The sequence below is a fragment of the Syngnathus leptorhynchus genome, unplaced genomic scaffold, assembly GCF_054491065.1.
Source record: "Syngnathus leptorhynchus isolate UIUO unplaced genomic scaffold, UIUO_Slep HiC_scaffold_79, whole genome shotgun sequence".
NCBI lineage: Eukaryota > Metazoa > Chordata > Actinopteri > Syngnathiformes > Syngnathidae > Syngnathus > Syngnathus leptorhynchus.
The window spans coordinates 152,501-167,500 of record NW_028232046.1 but is presented as its reverse complement, the minus strand read 5'-3'; positions in this window follow the sequence as shown (position 1 = coordinate 167,500).

Sequence of the window (15,000 nt, the reverse complement as noted above, 5' to 3'; positions counted from 1 at the left end):
CCACCAGACCGCCTCCCCCAGACTTCCAGAAGCGAAGCCGGTCCCCAAGCACCAACCCCGACCGCCACCGAGGCACCCGCCGAAGGCGGGTGCCGAGTTCACCGGCCCCAAGCGACAACCGGTCACCGAGGCACCCGCCGAAGGCGGGTGCCGAGTTCACCGGCCCCAAGCGACAACCGGTCACCGAGGCACCCGCCGAAGGCGGGTGCCGAGTTCACCGGCCCCAGGCGACAACCGGTCACCGAGGCACCCGCCAAAGGCGGGTGCCGAGTTCACCGGCCCCAAGCGACAACCGGTCACCGAGGCACCCGCCGAAGGCGGGTGCCGAGTTCACTGGCCCCAAGCGACAGCGGTCACCGAGGCACCCGCCTCCGGCGGGTGCCGAGTTCACCGGCCCCGAGCACCAGCGGTCAGCCACGGAGGGTGCTGGATCATCCATACTTCCATAGCTCCAGAGCTCCAGAGATCCATAGTTCCATAGCTCCATAGCCCCGGAGCTCCATAGCCCCGGAGCTCCATAGCTCCATAGCCCCGGAGCTCCATAGCCCCGGAGCTCCATAGCTCCATAGCCCCGGAGCTCCATAGCCCCAGAGCTCCATAGCTCCATAGCCCCGGAGCTCCATAGCCCCGGAGCTCCATAGCCCCGGAGCTCCATAGCCCCGGAGCTCCATAGCTCCATAGCCCCGGAGCTCCATAGCCCCGGAGCTCCATAGCCCCGGAGCTCCATAGCTCCATAGCCCCGGAGCTCCATAGCCCCGGAGCTCCATAGCTCCATAGCCCCGGAGCTCCATAGCTCCATACTTCCATAGCCCCAGAGCTCCATACTTCCATAGCCCCAGAGCTCCATAGCTCCAGACTTCCATAGCTCCATACTTCCATAGCTCCATAGCTCCATACTTCCATAGCTCCAGCCGCGGAGGGTGCTGGCTGGTGGCTCCATAGCTCCATACTTCCATACTTGCAGCCACGGAGTTGGCTAAAATTGCACTAAGTGCGAAAGCCCATTCATTTACAACGGCGTGTCCGCCAGGCGGCGACATTTCCCCGTTACCGGTGGCTGCGCGGCGGGTGAGTGACAGAGCTTATCCGAGCGGCTGGAACTCTGCGCCGGCGTGGTCGAGCGTGAGGCCTCGGCCCTTTGGCTGCCTGGTACCTAAAACACTTCCATTGATCCAGCCACGGAGGGTGCTGGCTGGTGGCTCCATAGCTCCATAGCTCCATAGCACCAGAGCTCCATAGCTCCATAGCTCCAGGGCTCCATAGCTCCATAGCTCCAGGGCTCCAGGGCTTCATAGCTCCAGGGCTCCAGGGCTCCATAGCTCCATACCTCCAGAGCTCCATAGCTCCATAGCTCCAGGGCTCCAGGGCTCCATAGCTCCATAGCTCCAGGGCTCCATAGCTCCAGGGCTCCAGGGCTCCATAGCTCCATACCTCCAGAGCTCCATAGCTCCATACTTCCAGAGCTCCATAGCTCCATAGCTCCATACTTCCATAGCTCCATAGCTCCATACTTCCATAGCTCCAGCCGCGGAGGGTGCTGGCTGGTGGCTCCATAGCTCCATACTTCCATACTTGCAGCCACGGAGTTGGCTAAAATTGCACTAAGTGCGAAAGCCCATTCATTTACAACGGCGTGTCCACAAGGCGGCGACATTTCCCCGTTACCGGTGGCTGCGCGGCGGGTGAGTGACAGAGCTTATCCGAGCGGCTGGAACTCTGCGCCGGCGTGGTCGAGCGTGAGGCCTCGGCCCTTTGGCTGCCTGGTACCTAAAACACTTCCATTGATCCAGCCACGGAGGGTGCTGGCTGGTGGCTCCATACCTCCATAGCTCCATAGCACCAGAGCTCCATAGCTCCATAGCTCCAGGGCTCCATAGCTCCATAGCTCCAGGGCTCCATAGCTCCAGGGCTCCAGGGCTCCATAGCTCCATACCTCCAGAGCTCCATAGCTCCAGGGCTCCATAGCTCCATACCTCCAGAGCTCCATAGCTCCATAGCTCCAGGGCTCCATAGCTCCATAGCTCCAGGGCTCCATAGCTCCAGGGCTCCAGGGCTCCATAGCTCCATACCTCCAGAGCTCCATAGCTCCATACTTCCAGAGCTCCATAGCTCCATAGCTCCATACTTCCATAGCTCCATAGCTCCATACTTCCATAGCACCAGAGCTCCATACCTCCAGAGCTCCATAGCTCCAGCCTGGGTGGCTGGTGGCTCCATAGCTCCATACTTCCATAGCTCCAGTCAGAGAGTTGGCGAAAATTGCACTAAGTGCGAAAGCCCATTCATTTACAACGGCGTGTCCACAAGGCGGCGACATTTCCCCGTTACCGGTGGCTGCGCGGCGGGTGAGTGACAGAGCTTATCCGAGCGGCTGGAACTCTGCGCCGGCGTGGTCGAGCGTGAGGCCTCGGCACTTTGGCCGCCTGGTACCTAAACACTTCCATTGATCCAGCTACGGAGGGTGCTAGCTGGTGGCTCCATACCTCCAGAGCTCCATACTTCCATAGCTGCAGAGCTCCATAGCTCCATACCTCCATACCTCCATAGCTCTATACTTCCATAGCACCAGAGCTCCATACTTCCATAGCACCAGAGCTCCATACCTCCAGAGCTCCATAGCTCCATAGCACCAGAGCTCCATAGCTCCATAGCACCAGAGCTCCATACCTCCAGAGCTCCATACCTCCAGAGCTCCATACCTCCAGAGCTCCATAGCTCCATAGCACCATAGCTCCATAGCTCCATAGCACCAGAGCTCCATACCTCCATAGCTCCATACCTCCAGAGCTCCATAGCACCAGAGCTCCATAGCTCCATAGCACCAGAGCTCCATACCTCCAGAGCTCCATACCTCCAGAGCTCCATAGCTCCATAGCACCAGAGCTCCATAGCTCCATAGCACCAGAGCTCCATACCTCCAGAGCTCCATACCTCCAGAGCTCCATAGCTCCATAGCACCAGAGCTCCATAGCTCCATACTTCCATAGCACCAGAGCTCCATACTTCCATAGCACCAGTCACAGAGTTGGCGAAAATTGCACTAAGTGCGAAAGCCCATTCATTTACAAGGGCGTGTCCACAAGGCGGCGACATTTCCCCGTTACCGGTGGCTGCGCGGCGGGAGAGTGGCAGAGCTCATCCGAGCGGCTGGAACTCTGCGCCGGCGTGGTCGAGCGGCTGGCCTCGGTAGTTGAGGTACCAGGGGTGGGGCGGGGAGCTCCAGGCGGGTCTTGTGAGAGAGTGAAGCCGAGCGGCTGGAACTCTCGGCCGGCCTGGTCGAGCGGCTGGCCTCGGTAGTTGAGGTACCAGGGGCGGGCTGGGGAGCTCCAGGCGGGGCTTGTGAGAGAGTGAAGCCGAGCGGCTGGAACTCTGGGCCGGCGTGGTTGAGCCACGGAGGGTGCTGGCTGGTGGCTCCATAGCTCCATAGCTCCGTAGCTCCATAGCTCCATAGCTCCATAGCTCCATACTTCCATAGCTCCAGACTTCCATAGCTCCATAGCTCCATAGCTCCATAGCTCCAGAGCTCCATAACTCCATACTTCCATAGATCCATAGCTCCATAGCTCCATACTTCCATAGCTCCATACTTCCATAGCTCCATAGCTCCAGAGCTCCAGAGCTCCATACTTCCATAGCTCCAGTCACAGAGTTGGCGAAAATTGCACTAAGTGCGAAAGCCCATTCATTTACAACGGCGTGTCCACAAGGCGGCGACATTTCCCCGTTACCGGTGGCTGCGCGGCGGGAGAGTGGCAGAGCTCATCCGAGCGGCTGGAACTCTGCGCCGGCGTGGTCGAGCGTGAGGCCTCGGCACTTTGGCCGCCTGGTACCTAAACACTTCCATTGATCCAGCCTCGGAGGGTGCTGGCTGGTGGCTCCATACCTCCAGAGCTCCATACTTCCATAGCTGCAGAGCTCCATACCTCCATACCTCCAGAGCTCCATACTTCCATAGCTCTATACTTCCATAGCTCCATAGCACCAGAGCTCCATACCTCCAGAGCTCCATACCTCCATAGCTCCATACCTCCATACCTCCAGAGCTCCATACTTCCATAGCTCTATACTTCCATAGCTCCATAGCACCAGAGCTCCATACCTCCATACCTCCAGAGCTCCATAGCTCCATAGCACCATACCTCCAGAGCTCCAGAGCTCCATAGCTCCATACCTCCAGAGCTCCATAGCTCCATAGCACCAGAGCACCATAGCTCCATAGCACCAGAGCTCCATAGCTCCATAGCACCAGAGCTCCATAGCTCCATAGCACCAGAGCTCCATAGCTCCATAGCACCAGAGCTCCATAGCTCCATAGCACCAGAGCTCCATAGCTCCATAGCTCCAGGGCTCCATAGCTCCAGGGCTCCATAGCTCCATACCTCCAGAGCTCCATAGCTCCATACTTCCAGAGCTCCATAGCTCCATACTTCCATAGCTCCATAGCTCCATACTTCCATGGCACCAGAGCTCCATACTTCCATAGCACCAGAGCTCCATACCTCCAGAGCTCCATAGCTCCAGCCTGGGTGGCTGGTGGCTCCATAGCTCCATACTTCCATAGCTCCAGTCAGAGAGTTGGCGAAAATTGCACTAAGTGCGAAAGCCCATTCATTTACAAGGGCGTGTCCACAAGGCGGCGACATTTCCCCGTTACCGGTGGCTGCGCGGCAGGAGAGTGACAGAGCTTATCCGAGCGGCTGGAACTCTGCGCCGGCGTGGTCGAACGGCTGGCCTCGGTAGTTGAGGTACCAGGGGTGGGCCGGGGAGCTCCAGGCGGGTCTTGTGAGAGAGTGAAGCCGAGCGGCTGGAACTCTGGGCCGGCCTGGTCGAGCGGCTGGCCTCGGTAGTTGAGGTACCAGGGGCGGGCTGGGGAGCTCCAGGCGGGGCTTGTGAGAGAGTGAAGCCGAGCGGCTGGAACTCTGGGCCGGCGTGGTTGAGCCACGGAGGGTGCTGGCTGGTGGCTCCATAGCTCCATAGCTCCATAGCTCCATACTTCCATAGCTCCATACTTCCATAGCTCCAGACTTCCATAGCTCCATAGCTCCATAGCTCCATAGCTCCATAGCTCCAGAGCTCCATAACTCCATACTTCCATAGATCCATAGCTCCATAGCTCCATACTTCCATAGCTCCATACTTCCATAGCTCCAGAGCTCCAGAGCTCCATACTTCCATTGCTCCAGTCAGAGAGTTGGCGAAAATTGCACTAAGTGCGAAAGCCCATTCATTTACAAGGGCGTGTCCACAAGGCGGCGACATTTCCCCGTTACCGGTGGCTGCTTAGCGGGAGAGTGACAGAGCTTATCCGAGCGGCTGGAACTCTGCGCCGGCGTGGTCGAGCGGCTGGCCTCGGTAGTTGAGGTACCAGGGGTGGGCCGGGGAGCTCCAGGCGGGGCTTGTGAGAGAGTGAAGCCGAGCGGCTGGAACTCTGGGCCGGCGTGGATGAGCCACGGAGGGTGCTGGCTGGTGGCTCCATACCTCCATACTTCCATAGCTGCAGAGCACCAGAGCTCCATAGCTCCATAGCTTCAGAGCTCCATAGTTCCATAGCTTCAGAGCTCCATAGCACCATACCTCCATACCTCCAGAGCTCCATAGCTCCATACTTCCATAGCTCCAGAGCTCCATAGCTCCATAGCTCCATACTTCCATACTTCCATAGCACCAGAGCTCCATACTTCCATAGCTCCAGAGCTCCATAGCACCATAGCTCCATAGCTCCATACCTCCAGAGCTCCATAGCACCATAGCTCCAGAGCTCCATACCTCCATAGCTCCATAGCTCCATACCTCCATAGCTCCATAGCTCCATAGCTCCATACTTCCATAGCTCCAGAGCACCATGGCTCCATACTTCCATAGCTCCAGCCTGGCTGGCTGGTGGCTCCATAGCTCCATACATCCATAGCTCCATAGCTCCATAGCTCCAGAGCTCCAGAGCTCCATAGCTCCATAGCTCCATACTTCCATAGCTCCGGAGCTCCATGGCTCCATACTTCCATAGCTCCAGCCTGGCTGGCTGGTGGCTCCATAGCTCCATACATCCATAGCTCCATAGCTCCCTACTTCCATAGCTCCATAGCTCCAGAGCTCCATAGCTCCATAGCTCCATAGCTCCATAGCTCCATACTTCCATAGCCCCAGAGCTCCATAGCTCCATAGCTCCAGAGCTCCATACTTCCATAGCTCCATAGCTCCATAGCTCCAGAGCTCCATAGCTCCCTACTTCCATAGCTCCATAGCTCCAGAGCTCCAGAGCTCCATAGCTCCAGGCACGGAGGGTGCTGGAGCTCCACACTTCCATAGGCAGGGAGGGTGCTGGAGCTCCACACTTCCATAGGCAGGGAGGGTGCTGGAGCTCCACACTTCCATAGGCAGGGAGGGTGCTGGAGCTCCACACTTCCATAGGCAGGGAGGGTGCTGGAGCTCCACACTTCCATAGGCAGGGAGGGTGCTGGAGCTCCACACTTCCATAGGCAGGGAGGGTGCTGGAGCTCCACACTTCCATAGGCAGGGAGGGTGCTGGAGCTCCACACTTCCATAGGCAGGGAGGGTGCTGGAGCTCCACACTTCCATAGGCAGGGAGGGTGCTGGAGCTCCACACTTCCATAGGCAGGGAGGGTGCTGGAGCTCCACACTTCCATAGGCAGGGAGGGTGCTGGAGCTCCACACTTCCATAGGCAGGGAGGGTGCTGGAGCTCCACACTTCCATAGGCACGGAGGGTGCTGGAGCTCCACACTTCCATAGCTCCAGGCACGGAGGGTGCTGGCACATCCACACTTCCAGCCACGGAGCATGCTGGCACTTCCACCTTGCTTGCTAAGTCGGCGTGATCTTGCCCAAAAAGTCCCTCCTCACCTCCAGCTGGAAGTGGAAAAAAATCCTCCACCTGCTTGGCCGAGGTTCTGGAAGCCAGCAGCTCGCAGAATGTTGCCAAAGTTTCACTGGAAGGAAAAGAAAAGAGAAGACCGAGTGCGCATTTCACCTACCGCCGAATGTCCACAAGAGGGAAGTGTCACTCCGTCGCAGAATCTGCGCCGACGCACTCGGCACCCTTCGAATTTATGGTGCCGGTGCGGGTGTTCTGGGTGCAAAAAGGCCGCCCAAGTGGTAGAAAAAAATCAGACTTCGTCTCTTAGGTCGAAATTAATGCCAAGTTTTGAAATGCGCTGGCAGGGGTGGACCAGGGCCCGTTAGAAGTGCTTAGCCGAGGTCCTGGAAGCCTAACCCGGCGTGATCTTGTGCAAAAAGCCGCTGCTGAGCTCCAGCTGGAAGTGTAAAAAGAACCGGGCTGGATCAAAAAAAGAACCGGGCGACCCGTTAAAATTGCTTAGCCGAGGTCCTGGAAGCCTAACCCGGCGTGATCTTGTGCAAAAAGCCGCTGCTGAGCTCCAGCTGGAAGTGTAAAAAGAACCGGGCTGGATAAAAAAAAGAACCGGGCTGGATCAAAAAAGAACCGGGCGACCCGTTAAAATTGCTTAGCCGAGGTCCTGGAAGCCTAACACGGCGTGATCTTGTGCAAAAAGCCGCTCCCGAGCTCCAGCTGGAAGTGTAAAAAGAACCGGGCTGGATAAAAAAAAGAACCGGGCTGGATCAAAAAAGAACCGGGCGACCCGTTAAAATTGCTTAGCCGAGGTCCTGGAAGCCTAACACGGCGTGATCTTGTGCAAAAAGCCGCTCCCGAGCTCCAGCTGGAAGTGTAAAAAGAACCGGGCTGGATAAAAAAAAGAACCGGGCTGGATCAAAAAAGAACCGGGCGACCCGTTAAAATTGCTTAGCCGAGGTCCTGGAAGCCTAACACGGCGTGATCTTGTGCAAAAAGCCGCTCCCGAGCTCCAGCTGGAAGTGTAAAAAGAACCGGGCTGGATAAAAAAAAGAACCGGGCTGGATCAAAAAAGAACCGGGCGACCCGTTAAAATTGCTTAGCCGAGGTCCTGGAAGCCGAACACGGCGTGTTCTTGTGCAAAAAGCCGCTCCCGAGCTCCAGCTGGAAGTGTAAAAAGAACCGGGCTGGATAAAAAAAAGAACCGGGCTGGTTCAAAAAAGAACCGGGCGACCCGTTAAAATTGCTTAGCCGAGGTCCTGGAAGCCTAACACGGCGTGATCTTGTGCAAAAAGCCGCTCCCGAGCTCCAGCTGGAAGTGTAAAAAGAACCGGGCTGGATCAAAAAAAGAACCGGGCTGGTTCAAAAAAGAACCGGGCGACCCGTTAAAATTGCTTAGCCGAGGTCCTGGAAGCCTAACACGGCGTGATCTTGTGCAAAAAGCCGCTCCCGAGCTCCAGCTGGAAGTGTAAAAAGAACCGGGCTGGATAAAAAAAGAACCGGGCTGGATCAAAAAAGAACCGGGCGACCCGTTAAAATTGCTTAGCCGAGGTCCTGGAAGCCTAACACGGCGTGATCTTGTGCAAAAAGCCGCTCCCGAGCTCCAGCTGGAAGTGTAAAAAGAACCGGGCTGGATCAAAAAAGAACCGGGCTGGATCAAAAAAGAACCGGGCGACCCGTTAAAATTGCTTAGCCGAGGTCCTGGAAGCCTAACACGGCGTGATCTTGTGCAAAAAGCCGCTCCCGAGCTCCAGCTGGAAGTGTAAAAAGAACCGGGCTGGATAAAAAAAGAACCGGGCTGGATAAAAAAAAGAACCGGGCGACCCGTTAAAATTGCTTAGCCGAGGTCCTGGAAGCCTAACACGGCGTGATCTTGTGCAAAAAGCCGCTCCCGAGCTCCAGCTGGAAGTGTAAAAAGAACCAGGCTGGATAAAAAAAAGAACCGGGCTGGATCAAAAAAGAACCGGGCGACCCGTTAAAATTGCTTAGCCGAGGTCCTGGAAGCCTAACACGGCGTGATCTTGTGCAAAAAGCCGCTCCCGAGCTCCAGCTGGAAGTGTAAAAAGAACCGGGCTGGATCAAAAAAAGAACCGGGCTGGTTCAAAAAAGAACCGGGCGACCCGTTAAAATTGCTTAGCCGAGGTCCTGGAAGCCTAACCCGGCGTGATCTTGCCCGAAATTCGGCCTCTATACTTCCATTTTAGGTACCAGGCGCTCATAGTGTGTTGGTCCCACTAGTCAGTGTACTGGTCCCACTCGCTAGTGTACTGGTCCCCCTAGTCAGTGTACTCATCCAGTTACCCCCCGTTTTCCAAAACACCATCGGCACGTATAAGGGGGGGACTCCTGAGAGAGATGAGGTATATGCCAGCGCAACACCAATCCGCTCCGCGCTGGTTCCCATGTCGGCTACGGATGAATAAAACCAGCCTGTCCCCCCTGGAGCTCACGAGACACGGAATTTTTTCTAAGTGCCAACGGCTCTTCCGAGCAAACGTGTCCGCTCCGGCTGGTTCCCCCGTCGGCCTCGAATGACGAAAAATGCCGGTCTCCGCCCGGAGCTCATGACAAACGAAAAATTTTCTAAGTGCCAACGGCACTTGCGAGCGAATGTGTCCGCTCGGCGCTGGTTCCCGGGTCGAACCCGGAAGACGAAAAACGCCGGTCTCCGCCCGGAGCTCATGACAAACGAAAAATTTTCTAAGTGCCAACGGCACTTGCGAGCGAATGTGTCCGCTCGGCGCTGGTTCCCGGGTCGAACCCGGAAGACGAAAAACGCCGGTCTCCGCCCGGAGCTCATGACAAACGAAAAATTTTCTAAGTGCCAACGGCACTTGCGAGCGAATGTGTCCGCTCGGCGCTGGTTCCCGGGTCGAACCCGGAAGACGAAAAACGCCGGTCTCCGCCCGGAGCTCATGACAAACGAAAAATTTTCTAAGTGCCAACGGCACTTGCGAGCGAATGTGTCCGCTCGGCGCTGGTTCCCGGGTCGAACCCGGAAGACGAAAAACGCCGGTCTCCGCCCGGAGCTCATGACAAACGAAAAATTTTCTAAGTGCCAACGGCACTTGCGAGCGAATGTGTCCGCTCGGCGCTGGTTCCCGGGTCGAACCCGGAAGACGAAAAACGCCGGTCTCCGCCCGGAGCTCATGACAAACGAAAAATTTTCTAAGTGCCAACGGCACTTGCGAGCGAATGTGTCCGCTCGGCGCTGGTTCCCGGGTCGGACCCGGAAGACGAAAAACGCCGGTCTCCGCCCGGAGCTCATGACAAACGAAAAATTTTCTAAGTGCCAACGGCACTTGCGAGCGAATGTGTCCGCTCGGCGCTGGTTCCCGGGTCGAACCCGGAAGACGAAAAACGCCGGTCTCCGCCCGGAGCTCATGACAAACGAAAAATTTTCTAAGTGCCAACGGCACTTGCGAGCGAATGTGTCCGCTCGGCGCTGGTTCCCGGGTCGAACCCGGAAGACGAAAAACGCCGGTCTCCGCCCGGAGCTCATGACAAACGAAAAATTTTCTAAGTGCCAACGGCACTTGCGAGCGAATGTGTCCGCTCGGCGCTGGTTCCCGGGTCGGACCCGGAAGACGAAAAACGCCGGTCTCCGCCCGGAGCTCATGACAAACGAAAAATTTTCTAAGTGCCAACGGCACTTGCGAGCGAATGTGTCCGCTCGGCGCTGGTTCCCGGGTCGGACCCGGAAGACGAAAAACGCCGGTCTCCGCCCGGAGCTCATGACAAACGAAAAATTTTCTAAGTGCCAACGGCACTTGCGAGCGAATGTGTCCGCTCGGCGCTGGTTCCCGGGTCGAACCCGGAAGACGAAAAACGCCGGTCTCCGCCCGGAGCTCATGACAAACGAAAAATTTTCTAAGTGCCAACGGCACTTGCGAGCGAATGTGTCCGCTCGGCGCTGGTTCCCGGGTCGAACCCGGAAGACGAAAAACGCCGGTCCTCGCCCGGAGCTCATGACAAACGAAAAATTTTCTAAGTGCCAACGGCACTTGCGAGCGAATGTGTCCGCTCAGCGCTGGTTCCCGGGTCGGACCCGGAAGACGGAAAACGCCGGTCCTCGCCTGGAGGTCCCAGCAAAATCGGCGAAAAAACGACTAAGTGTCAACTTTCGAAAAAACGACTAAGTGTCAACTTTCGAAAAAACGGCTAAGTGTCGCCTCTCTGAAAAAACGGCTAAGTGTCGCCTCTCTGAAAAAACGGCTGTGTCGCCTCTCTGAAAAAACGGCTAAGTGTCGCCTCTCTGAAAAAACGGCTAAGTGTCGCCTCTCTGAAAAAACGACTAAGTGTCGCCTCTCTGAAAAAACGGCAAAGTGCCCACGGCTCTGCGGGCTCGTGCATCCGACCCGCGCCGGTTCCCCAGCCGGCCTGAAATAAGGCAAAACCAGGCTCTCCCCCTGGAGCTCAGAGCCAATTGTGGCGAAAAAACGACTAAGTGTCAACTTTCGAAAAAACGACTAAGTGTCAACTTTCGAAAAAACGGCTAAGTGTCGACTTTCGAAAAAACGGCTAAGTGTCAACTTTCGAAAAAACGGCTAAGTGTCAACTTTCAAAAAAACGACTAAGTGTCGCCTCTCTGAAAAAACGACTAAGTGCCCACGGCTCTGCGGGGCTTGTGAGTCCGCCCCGCGCCGGTTCGGCGGTCGGCCTCAAAAAGCGAAAAATCAGCCTCTCTCCCTGGAGCTCACCAAAAATTTGTCGAAATTTTTCTAAGTTCTCCTCGAGGTACCAGGGGGTGAGGTACCCGGGCTAAGGTGCAGTACCTTTTTTGGTCTTCAGGTGCGCCAGAGTACAATGAAATGGTCCCAGTAGTCAGTGTACTCATCGACTTTCCCCCCGTTTTCCAAAGCACCTCGTTTACGAGTATGGAGGAGATGGTGCTGGTCTCCCCACGGCGTCGGACACGCCGTCCTCGACAGCACAAGGTCGGATAGAAGACCTGAAAAGCGCCGTGGCACGCGCTGGAGGTGTCACTGTGGCGAAAAAGTGACTAAGTGTCAACTTTCGAAAAAACGACTAAGTGTCAACTTTCGAAAAAACGGCTAAGTGTCAACTTTCGAAAAAACGGCTAAGTGTCAACTTTCGAAAAAACGACAAAGTGTCACCTCTCTGAAAAAACGGCAAAGTGTCAACTTTCGAAAAAACGACTAAGTGTCAACTTTCGAAAAAACGACTAAGTGTCACCTCTCTGAAAAAATGGCAAAGTGTCAACTGCGAATGTGGTGGTGCATGGAAGGAAGTGGAGGACGGCCGCCTCCTTAAACACAGGCCGAAGAGGAGCGTCAGGGCCGGCTCCTTAAACACGGACCGAGTGTCGCCCTTAACACAGACCAAGGGGAGGACGGCCGCCTCCTTAAACACAGGCCGGAAAGGAGCGTCAGGGCCAGGCTCCTCAAACATGGACCGAGTGTCGCCCTTAACACAGACCAAGGGGAGGACGGCCGCCTCCTTAAACACAGGCCGGAGAGGAGCGTCAGGGCCAGGCTCCTTAAACATGGACCGAGTGTCGCCCTTAACACAGACCAAGGGGAGGACGGCCGCCTCCTTAAACACAGGCCGGAGAGGAGCGTCAGGGCCAGGCTCCTCAAACATGGACCGAGTGTCGCCCTTAACACAGACCAAGGGGAGGACGGCCGCCTCCTTAAACACAGGCCGGAGAGGAGCGTCAGGGCCAGGCTCCTCAAACATGGACCGAGTGTCGCCCTTAACACAGACCAAGGGGAGGACGGCCGCCTCCTTAAACACAGGCCGGAGAGGAGCGTCAGGGCCAGGCTCCTCAAACATGGACCGAGTGTCGCCCTTAACACAGACCAAGGGGAGGACGGCCGCCTCCTTAAACACAGGCCGGAGAGGAGCGTCAGGGCCAGGCTCCTCAAACATGGACCGAGTGTCGCCCTTAACACAGACCAAGGGGAGGACGGCCGCCTCCTTAAACACAGGCCGGAGAGGAGCGTCAGGGCCAGGCTCCTCAAACATGGACCGAGTGTCGCCCTTAACACAGACCAAGCGGAGGACGGCCGCCTCCCTAAATACAGGCCAAACCGGAGCGCGAGTGTCGCTCCTTAAACACGGACCGAGTGGAGGACGGCCGCCTCCTTAAACACAGGCCGAACAAAATGACACAAAGTGTCAACTGCGAATGTTGTCCATCCAAGGAAGGAGCGTGATGCCCGGCCGGCTCCTTAAACACAGGCCGAGAGTCGCCCCGGACGGTCCGCCTCGCGGCGCCCGTCTGCTCGGATAAAATGACACAAAGTGTCAACTACGAATGTTGTCCATCCAAGGAGGGAGCGTGATGCCCGGCCGGCTCCGAAAACACAGGCCGAGAGTCGCCCCGGACGGTCCGCCTCGCGGCGCCCGTCTGCTCGGATAAAATGACACAAAGTGTCAACTGCGAATGTTGTCCATCCAAGGAAGGAGCGTGATGCCCGGCCGGCTCCTTAAACACAGGCCGAGAGTCGCCCCGGACGGTCCGCCTCGCGGCGCCCGCCCGCTCGGATAAAATGACACAAAGTGTCAACTACGAATGTTGTCCATCCAAGGAGGGAGCTTGAGGCCCGGCCGGCTCCGAAAACACAGGCCGAGAGTCGCCCCGGACGGTCCGCCTCTCGAGGCGCCCGCCCGCTCGGATAAAATGACACAAAGTGTCAACTACGAATGTTGTCCATCCAAGGAGGGAGCGTGATGCCCGGCCGGCTCCGAAAACACAGGCCGAGAGTCGCCCCGGACGGTCCGCCTCTCGAGGCGCCCGTCTGCTCGGATAAAATGACACAAAGTGTCAACTGCGAATGTTGTCCATCCAAGGAAGGAGCGTGATGCCCGGCCGGCTCCGAAAACACAGGCCGAGAGTCGCCCCGGACGGTCCGCCTCGCGGCGCCCGCCCGCTCGGATAAAATGACACAAAGTGTCAACTACGAATGTTGTCCATCCAAGGAGGGAGCTTGAGGCCCGGCCGGCTCCGAAAACACAGGCCGAGAGTCGCCCCGGACGGTCCGCCTCTCGAGGCGCCCGCCCGCTCGGATAAAATGACACAAAGTGTCAACTACGAATGTTGTCCATCCAAGGAGGGAGCGTGATGCCCGGCCGGCTCCGAAAACACAGGCCGAGAGTCGCCCCGGACGGTCCGCCTCGCGGCGCCCGCCCGCTCGGATAAAATGACACAAAGTGTCAACTACGAATGTTGTCCATCCAAGGAGGGAGCTTGAGGCCCGGCCGGCTCCGAAAACACAGGCCGAGAGTCGCCCCGGACGGTCCGCCTCTCGAGGCGCCCGCCCGCTCGGATAAAATGACACAAAGTGTCAACTACGAATGTTGTCCATCCAAGGAGGGAGCGTGATGCCCGGCCGGCTCCGAAAACACAGGCCGAGATTCGACCCCGGACGGGCCGTCTTCTCCCGGCGCCCGCCCGCGTACGCCCCCCATCCCCGGTCGCCCGTCTGCTCCCGGCGGGCCTCCGAGTACCCCCTCACCCAACTGACCGACTGGCACTCATGACCCGCCTTGGTAGGGCCTCCATCGGCCTCGGCTCGTCCGACGTCGGGTGGACGGTTCCTACCCACTGCGGGTCGCACTCTAGCGCCCCGGCCGCCGCGTGAGCGTGCGCTCCCCGCGCCGCCCCGCAGGCCCCGGCGCGACCGTACTGCGGCGAGACCGAGACGACCCGGTTTGGCATCCATCCCACCTAGCCACGATCCACGGAGGCCGAGCGAGCGGCTGAGTGTCGGGCGCCGCGCGTGCGAGCGTCCGCCGGCCGCGCCGGTCCTTCCGCGAATGTCGTTTCTCAAACCCTCCGGCTTGATAGCGGCGGCACCACGGGAAGCCGTCCACACACACCGTCCGACCTCTATCCGAAAAGCCTTCCCGACCAACCGCGGTCGCGGGGGCGTCTGTCGCTCCGCATCGGGGGGGCGTATGGCTTCCGCGCTACGCGCTGCGGGCTCGGGGGGGCCGCAACGGCTGAGTCTGACTCGGCCGGGGCGCAGCTTCCCTCCCGGCAGTCAGCAATAGTGCCGATCGCGCCTGCCACCAGCCCCCTCCCCGACGGGTTCGTCGGCGCCGGCTGGCCGCCGTCCGCCTTCGTTCCCCGAGGGTTCCCAACCAGCGCCGATCCAACTCCGCATCCTGGCCGCACGCAGTGCGTGCCTCGCGCGGGTAAGTCGCCGGC